The sequence below is a fragment of the Cupressus sempervirens genome, chromosome 3 (genome assembly GCF_028749045.1).
Source record: "Cupressus sempervirens isolate cs-2001-9-10 chromosome 3, ASM2874904v1, whole genome shotgun sequence".
In the NCBI taxonomy this organism is placed as follows: Eukaryota; Viridiplantae; Streptophyta; class Pinopsida; order Cupressales; family Cupressaceae; genus Cupressus; species Cupressus sempervirens.
Genome location: NC_143120.1, coordinates 178949428 through 178958019, shown reverse-complemented (window position 1 = coordinate 178958019; position 8592 = coordinate 178949428). Strand labels below are relative to the sequence as shown.

Genomic DNA, 8592 nt, shown 5'->3' with positions numbered 1-8592 from the left:
AAAATCTAGAGAGCTTCTTGATCATTTTCTAGATGTAATGCTTATCAGTCTAGAGAAAGCATTTGTGTCGTTTGATATTTCGAGTGTGAAAGCCTACTTCAATTTCTTAGTTCAGCTGGCAAATGGTGAGCCTGCCATAAAGCATGTTGTCAAGGGTGCAATTAATATAATGGTCAAGCTATCTTCTTGCAAAATTCAACTTGAAGGATTGAATTTTATTTTTGGCTTCCTGATATCTGTGTTGGTTGCATGTGGTGCTAACAAACTTGTTTCGAAAAAGTCCACAGAAAAACCATGGTCAAATACTAGTTTTAGCAGTGGATCTACTATCTATAAGTTGAAGTCAAATGTTACTAAAAAGAAAACAGATGGACTAGTTAATCCAATCAATCAGGGAGCTCAATCTGCCACAATGGAGTGTGATGCCACATTAGCAGATGAAGATGAAGATGATGGTATGTCAGATGGTGAACTAGCTAGTATGGACAAAGAAGATGATGATGATAGTAATAGTGAACACTCACATGCTCTATTATTGCCCCTGTTGTTGCATTACTAAAAAGGCTTCTATTTGCTCCTTATGAGGCAGTTCAGACATCCTGCAGGTTTCTGCTTTGATATTCAAATATGCTTAATTTGTATTTTCTTTAGGGAAAACTGACTCTTTTGGGATAATTGCATTCGCAAATGCCTAAAATTCTTTATTTTTTGTTCTCTTCCAGCTTGGCCATGTCTTGTAGGTTTCTTTAGGTTCCCTTCCCAAAGAAGACAATGTTGGCAACAAATGATGTGACAGAGAATTAAAAAAAAATTCTAGTTCCTTCAGACACAAGTGTTGTCATTCAAGGCAGTGGCCAGGGGATTATTGAAGAAGATACCAATACTTCATTTGTTCAATATTGTTGTGATGGTTGCTCAACTATTCCCATTCTTAGGTGGTGTTGGCATTGTAATGTTTGCCCAGATTTTGATCTATGTGAAGCCTACTATGAGGTGATGGATTCAGACAGGCTTCCACAACCTCAAGAGATCATCCAATGTCAGCTATTCCAATTGAAGTTGATTCAGTTGCAGTGGATGGGAGTGAGATCCAGTTTTCCATGGATGAAATGAGTGAGGAAAGTTTATTGCAAGTGGCAACTGAAATTAGTTTACACAATTCACCTCCATTGGATCCCCCAATGGAAACAAATAAAAGTAGAGATTTTCTTGTTACTGCAATGATACAAAAGTAGTTCACAAGGCTTGAAATGTGGTAAAACTAAAGCTTCAAATGTCTACTTATTCATGCACCATAGTGAAAACTTAAGTAGGTAATCTACCAAAAATGAACAACGGTAAGTAAATACAATAGAGATTTTTAGAAGTAAAAATTATCATTTTGAATTGCTAAAGACTCTTTATAATTCTATACTTTAGATTATTTAAATAATTTGAATAGCTAAACTCCGAACTATAAATTTTTAAAATACAATTAAAACAGTTGCTCAAAAATGTTGTCAAAGAAGTTGAATGAAATTAGTACTATCAAGTTGTCAAAATTGGAGACTTCCCACATGCTAGCTTCTATGAACAGTTCTGAAAACTCAAGCCTATTAATGACCAAACACATTCCAAATTTTCCTTGTATTATCATTAGATGGTTTTATCATAACCACAATCCTATCTTTACCTTACTGTCAAATCTGGACAACAACTCTATGCATAAATCTTTGCTGCAGAACTTTACTTTGCACATTCTGATATATTAAAATTCAATAGCAACTTTATAAACTTACCTTGGAGATTCCTATACTTATTCAATTTCATTCCCTATTCATTCTTGGAGGACCTTCAGAACAACTTCTATATTGAGGAGAAACTCAACACGTAGAAAATTTAAGGCAATTAAAAATAACTCATTCCTATTGTACTTTGGAAAATAGTTTGTCACCGAGCTCTTGCATCCCATTAAAAGATACATCAATCTGCATGCTCAAAAACAAATATTTTTCATCAAACCCTCAAACAATGTCTTTCAGTTCCATGTAGAAAAATCTAACCATTATCCATTTGGTCAATCTGCACAAACTCGACACTAATGATATCTAGCCCCAAAACTTGGATTATCTTTTCCAATATGGAAATCTAAGGCAATTAGTTATCTTGACCCTTGATTGAACTTTGAAGTACAATCTCCTTCAACATGCATTTTTTTTTGTAATGACACCGTGATTCGACTACATTTAAATATGTATTTTTTGATCTTGAAATGAGATGAACATGATTGTGTAGATAATTTGATTATTTATAAATTTGCTAGATTTGATACACACTCTTTGTTGGATTGCAGGAGGAGGCAAAATAGTTTTGAGAAATCTGAGATTGGTCCAATGGAAAGTCAATTGAAGGAAGAAAAATAAACTAGAATTCCTTGTGACGTGGTGGGATCTACAACTTGAACTCTCAGTTAATTAGTTTTTATTGATTTTCCTGTCAAAAAATTTAGATTTCAGGTAGAGAATCTATAATCTCAAACATAAATTTGAGTGTTATAAAAAATAGTTGTACTATGTACTATGATAATTATATTTTCTTATCAAGAATGTATTCGTGACACTCAATTGCAATTACATTTTCCTCACTCCAAAACTTGATAGAACAAAACACCAATGATTCTCATAATTTATAATTATCATCCTCTTATCTGAGCAAGAATTATAAGATATCCATCATTACCTCGGTGGTTGTCTTTGTCACAGATAGTACACCCAAGCTTTGGATTCCTTCAATTTTCTGGATTTTTTTACAAGAGAAAGTACCCATCGATGTACTACAGAGCATGAAGCTTAGGGCATATTAAAATAGTTTTCCACAACACACTGACCGTAGTCTTATCAAATACTTCATTACTAATTATTATAGGGGCCATGTCATCCTCAAAAGTCATTCAGGTCTTCTTCACATTGTCCCCATGAATTGTAACAAACCCCTCACTCGCAAGGTTTCTAATTGCATTATGAATCTGAAATTGAACAACATAACTCATAATGTATTCATTTCCCCCAAGAAAATGAAGCTGGAAATAGCTTGAAATTTACCCACAACAAAGAATTACTTACATCATTCAGGCTAACTTCCTTGGATCCCTATTTGTGCATTTCCTCCATCAATTGTGATTGCATTCATTCATATCTGGTTAGGTGCTATACCAACAATTTTCTCAACACTATTTAGGGTAGTATAAAGAAAGTTACCTTGGTAATACGGGTTGATGGTCCCCCTGCCTACATCCTTTCCATGATAGGAATCCTCAATGATGAAATAAGATTGGCTTGTCTCATTCTTTCACTGGCTGAGACTCCCATGTTTATGAGATCCATGTCAATGGCCCCTATAACCATGACACTCAAATGAATTCAGTGGCTTCCAATTAACATAGCTCTTTCAGAGCTGACTAATTTTTTGATGATAATGCATTCAATATAAAACTAAATGAACTGACAATCCTCATTTCCAAAGATGCACAATGGTTACCAGTTGAATTATCGGTGGCAGATTGTTGAAGAGCAACTTCAAGAAGCCAGAATGATTCTACCACATCACACCTTTCAACCTGCAGAATTGGAATGTAAGATATCTTTTTATTGCCTCAATCTAGCTTTAAAACATTCAGGAATGTAGCCCACTTTTGTCTACATAGGATTTTCTTACCCACTCAGAGAATCTGATGTGGGCAAGGGCTTCACTTATTCTTATTAAGCTTTCAATTTGGTGTGGAGTCATTGTGATAACCTATACAATTCATTCAAGAGAACAAGTTAACATAACATGAGAATTGCCCTGCATCTAGATGCATTCTTCAGTAGAAGTATGAGATATACTTTTACTTTTTTCACGTGTGTAACTTGTAAGCATACTATATAGAAATTGAATTTGAGAATATATTGAGCTAACCTTCTTGCTACTGCCAAGGAAGTTTCCCTTACTATGAATTTCAACATAACCATGAATCAAATCTTCTACTACCTCATCAGATATCTTAGGATGTATATGTTGTCTTGCATAAGTGATTTACGAAGTGAGAGTCGGGAGGTCAAATGCATCCAACGTTTGGTCCTAGAATCATAATGTAGTTCATATCAAAAATATTAGGTCATTGGACCCCCCATTAATTACTACATAGTATTGACCAAATCAGAACTTACCTCTGGCTCGTCATAATGTAATGCAACAAGATGCCTTGCAAGGTGCCTGTTCGTTTGTTCATTAGCTTTATCAAGCACTAGGTAGATCAAATCAAACCTACAGGCATTTTTTGTGATTCTTTTATACTTGAGTGACAACAAATAAATTCTCTAGCTTGAATTCTAAACCAAACATACTCCACCTAGAAAGCAATGTTGGAGGAAGTTGGATATTTTCAATCACTAACTATCTAGGGTTGTAGCATGAACCACTAGGATTGGCACAAGCTAAAATAGATGTTCTTGCATTCAGAGATGCTATGATCCCAGCCTTTGCAATTGACACTATTTGTTGTTCCATAACCTACTTCAAAGGAATGACCAGAGATTGATATACAAGTCAACCAACAGCATAGATTACGAAGTCAAGAAACCAGTAAAAGCACATAATTCGAAGAGCTCAAAGAAAAATCACACCACATGTAACATGCTATGAGCATTGTCTGACATCTTGTCAAACTCGTCTATGCAACAAACACCCCTATCACTCATTACCAATGCTCCACTTTCTAGAACCTATTGAGTTCAAAGAAATAAGCAGTTTATATGGAATAAATTGGTAGGTAGGAGTGGGGGAGTAGGCAGCCCAAAGAGCTCAATGATCAATAAATTGAGTTAATAACTTACTGTTTCACTAGTTTCAAGATCCTTTGATACATAAGCAGTCAAACCAACCGCAAAGCTTCCACGACCACTTGTATAAATGCCTTGAGGAGCCAACTTATGCACATACTGAAGTAGTTGAGACTTACTCGTACCTAGATCCCCAACAAGCAATATGTTGATATCACCACGAAAAGTAGTGCCTGAAGCTAGTTTTACTATAGTTCCCCTGAAAAGTTGTTTAAGAAGCATAATGGTTAACATACGGTTCAAAGAACATGCAAAAAATTACCAATTAATCAACCAAGAATTCAAAGAAAGACACCTAGCACAAGAGCCCTTTCTTTACATCTTCTAGCTCCCAAATACCTAGAGCTAAGGACCTAGTTAGCCTCTCATAGATATTGGGCATGCAAGATAGTTCTTTCAACTTCTCAATTTGGAAATTGGCAGTCAAAATTCAATTTTGGAGCTTGCAAAATTCATGTTATATACAAAAGGTAAAAAGTATGAGTTTATACCTTAGCTTCATAATCAGTTGGTGACATATCACCCTCTTGAAAAGAGGAAAAACTATCACTATTGGTATCACATTCCATTGGATCTTCGGCTCACAATCTTGTCTTGTCTGCCTTTTTCAGATGAAGGCAATCGATGTAGGTTTGCACCAGCAAATGATTTACACATTAGAATTAGAAATAATAGAATAAAACATTAAGGTCCTCATTTCCAACTTAAATGGACTAAGATAGGCTTGAGAGCTTTGCTTTAAATAGAGATTTCACAATCCTTTGGTTTGGTCCCACTCTAAATATCATAGCTCTAAAAATCCTAGTAACCTACAAAAGAAAACCAATGTCAACCTTCAAATGCTAACGTATGGCAATAAAAATGAGTGTAGAATTCATATATCATGTAATGTCAGACACACCTCGATTTGATCACTAGGTTTGGCCGCATCAACAAGTTTTTCATGCATTAGCAAGCTAACAGTGTGCAGGATTTCCCCCTCTGTAATGCCAGCAGGTGTTTCTTACAGCCTTACAATCTGCTTATTAGAAAACCTAACCACAAAATAAAAGGATATAGTTTTCTTCAGAGTCTTGAAAATGCAGCTTTAAATCATGCATAAACTAAAATCAACAAGTTCCTACCTGCATCTATTATGCATCAATGCCAAAGAATTCATAGCAGCACATTCTGGCCTTGCACAACATGTAGGTTCATCAATCTGACCTGAGCATTTAAAGCATAAAATAGGATGTGAATACAAATCTAGCAAAAACACTTTTAGACAGTAAGTACCATTGTACATAGTGAAGCAAAGATATGAGATTTTTTTTTAAAACATGAAATACATTTTACAAAATTCAATAGAAGATTCTCATGGAATATGAGAATAAAATTTGGTGTGAAAGTTCTCATACAAGGATTTTTTCACACTAAAAAAATGTTTTCTCTCATATATAGCTTTCATCAAGCAAACATCTCAATGTGAGAAGAACCTCATGTACGGTGTCCTATTTGTTCCAATTAAGTTGTAGAGAGCAAATCAACAGTGGCCATGTCACAATAAGGAGTAAGATCTTATTTGCAAAATCCTAGAATCTAAAAGCTTTTGAGGTCACTTTCATAAGCATGAATATGTTTAAAGCCATAGATTCTCCGCCACAGTTTATGCAAAATAGAATTGAGAAACAAACATAACATACAATGAAGACACAATTAACTGTTATATTAAGAGTTCAATTGCAATCCAATGAATTACCTCTATCAACAGGTACTGGTGCTAAAGCATATCCACAAACAAGGCACCTAAAGAATGCTTCTTTGATTTTTGGTATAATTGAGTTGCACCGAATTATCATTCCTTTGATTGAAACCATCTTCTCAATATCTAGATTTCAAAGACAACAAAACCCCCTTATTACATTTTTCAAATAGCATTGAACAATGAAGACATAACTTTAAAAAGAATTGCCTACCTGATGGATTCAAATCTTGCATGTTAACTGTATCTCTAAGATTGAATATTCTTGCTTGAATGCAATGGTAGTTATATGTAAGTCTGAGGCATATTTATGTGCATAAATAAACAAAATCTGAAACAACAAAGTCATTAAATGAAAACATACTAACTGACAAAACATATTTTTCCAAAAATACAATTTAGTCACCTATATGTGCTTCTCCCACAAAGGCTTGAGGTGAACAGCTACATCCATCAATACAATGTCAAAAATGGCGAGAACTTCAAGAGGATATCTGACCATCTTGCCATAAACTTCTTCATCATATTCGAAGATGTTCATTGCATCAATATTGAGCGAATCACCTTCGACTTCCATTGTCTAAATGAGAAATCAACTAAATGAAGTGAATACAAAAGCAAATGTGCTCAACCAATAATTTGAAATGAGACCAGATGGTAACCATAAGAAGCCAACAAGGAAAAATTTGAACCTATTCCAAGAGCCTCATGTATTTCCCCTCAAGGTCTAAAGGATCATCCCTAAAATTCCTCAAAAAGTGTTGAACTGCTTGATTGACATCTTGAACACTTATGTTTGTGCCCCAAACAAGCATAGGGGGGTTGCCATCAAGGTCACCCTCGGAAGACTGGGGCATCTAATTATAATAGCCAAAAGAGGTAATTAATGTGTGTTTCAACATAACATATTATACAAATTGAAAAGAAACAATTGACTCAATTGATAGGCAGTTCTCTATCCAAAAGTTTTCTTGGTACAAGGAAATATCTTCAAAATAGGTTTCTTTAATGTAGAAGGCACCAAAAGTTGGTGCATAGGCATCTGCTATGCCGATTCCCTGAGGAGGTAGTTGCTTGGATAGTCAATGTGGACCACCCATTGAGGTTTGTAGAATAGAAGGGTTGTCTGGTATGACCCATTTGACAGGTGCCTGGGAATCTCCATGGTTGAACTAACCCAGAATCTAGGTGTGCAGGCTAACATACCATTAATATAGTTTTTAATGCTTCTCACTAACAATAAAGCATGTTTTATTAGCCCATTATTTAGCTGGTTCACCTTTATTACTTCAAACAATCTGATCCAATGTTTATAATAGTAGAGTTATGTTTATTAGAATATGATACATTTTCTATTTTGTTATGTCCAGGTTACATACTCCATATTCTTAATATATGGTTCAATTTCTTTTTAACTAGTCTAGTTTTAATTGCTTTAAAAAAATATAAATGACTATTGTTTGGAATTATCGAGTATAGATTAACCCAGACTCTGCCAAAGGCCATAAAGCATGACGAATGGAAACTTTACACATCTAGAATTCATGACATGAATGAAAACTATACACATCAGGAATTCATGACGTGAATGACAATCTTCATCCATATAATGTTATTTTAAAATTTAGGACTTTGTCTTGTTATGTGTTGTGATATATAATTAATATTTTTTGAAATTGCAAGAAGAAGCTTGCACAGAGACTTTTGTTTGATAAAAGTGCAAATGATGATCATGAAAGAAGCATATTGACAAAGCTGAAGCAATAGTGTGGTGGTCAGTTTACTTCTAAAATGGAGGGAATGGTATGTTGCATCATACATAAATAAAAAAACTCACTTTGATTCTTATCAATGAAGTTAATCTAAGTGTAAATTGTGTAAAAATCTGCGTGCTTGTATGTAGGTCACATATTTAACATTAGCAAAGGAGAACCAAGGGCATTTTGACGATTATCTTAATGAAAATTTTCAAGCACATCCTAGCATAGACTT

General features: G+C 34.6%; 1 pseudogene; it reads right to left on the bottom strand.

The window, feature by feature from the left end:
• Positions 1 to 2929: 2929 nt before the first annotated feature.
• On the bottom strand, positions 2930 to 7457 carry LOC149565364 (DNA replication licensing factor MCM4-like; annotated as a pseudogene).
• Positions 7458 to 8592: the final 1135 nt, after the last annotated feature.